The following is a 1137-nucleotide window of genomic DNA, read 5'->3' as shown; positions in this document are numbered from 1 at the left end:
CTTTTTCTTGGACCTATATGAACACTTAAGTGTCTACTTCATGGCTTACTTTCATCTACTGTTTTATAAAGATTTTACTGAATGCCAGGAAAGATAAAATGAAAAAGAAAAAAGATGAGAGGAAAAAAATTCTCTCCCAGTATTTGCAAATTGGTTCTGGACCCAAAAATCTTATAATCAGATCTAGATCACAAAGGAATAGCCATGCTTATTGTAGTTTCTGATGCTTCTGGGAATTAATAACTGGCCATAGTGTGTTTAAATGCCTGATAGTACAAAGTACATTGTATAGATTTATAACAGTCAGACTTTACAGAACTGGTAAACAATTTTAAATATTTGGATTACCTTATGGCTACTGGAAACCACTGAATGTTTTAAAATATAACTTTCAACATACAATTTGCTATTTCAAACATTATTCAGCTTCCTCAGGGGTAAACAGATTAAAAGGTACCCAAAACCCCCTACCATCGAGTCAATCCTGACTCATAGTGATCCCCATTGGGTTTCCAAGGAAATAAATCTTTACAGAAGTAGATTGCCTCCTCTTTCTTCCATGAAGAGGCTGGTGAGTTTGAACTACCTACCTTTTGGGTAGCAGTCAAATGTCTCAGACACTCTGCCTCCAGAACTCCTTGATTTAATGATAGCATGGCTGATTGATGGAAGATGGATAAGAGTCTTTCTATTTTATAAAGAAAAATAATGATGAAAATTTTAAATAAGGTTATGTCAGAAGAAATGTAAAAACAAAAAGTGAATGGATCAGAGGTAAAATGGTTAGAGGTGAAAATGGATGGAAATAAGTTCTTGCTCTTTGACTTGCATGACAGGAAGGACAGTGCTTACATTCATAGTGTTGAAAAACACAAAGAAGAACCTATGTTTAGGATGAAATACTAATTTTTCTGGGGATTTATTGGTAGTGCTTTTTACATCACCCTATTCAACATGTCAGAGAGCTCTTCTGGCTTAGTTCCTAAGGCATTTGTCTGCAAACCTGAAGGCTAGTAGTTCAAACCCACCAGGCACTCCTCAAAAGGAAGACTGGGCAATATACTCCTGTAGAGATACCACCTGGAAAACCCAAGGATGGGTCTCTATGAGTTGAATCAACTCGACGGCAGTGAGTTC

The sequence above is a fragment of the Orycteropus afer genome, unplaced genomic scaffold (assembly GCF_000298275.1).
Source record: "Orycteropus afer afer isolate SDZICR_OR568_19922 unplaced genomic scaffold, OryAfe1.0 scaffold00372, whole genome shotgun sequence".
In the NCBI taxonomy this organism is placed as follows: domain Eukaryota; kingdom Metazoa; phylum Chordata; class Mammalia; order Tubulidentata; family Orycteropodidae; genus Orycteropus; species Orycteropus afer.
This window is presented reverse-complemented; position numbering follows the sequence as displayed.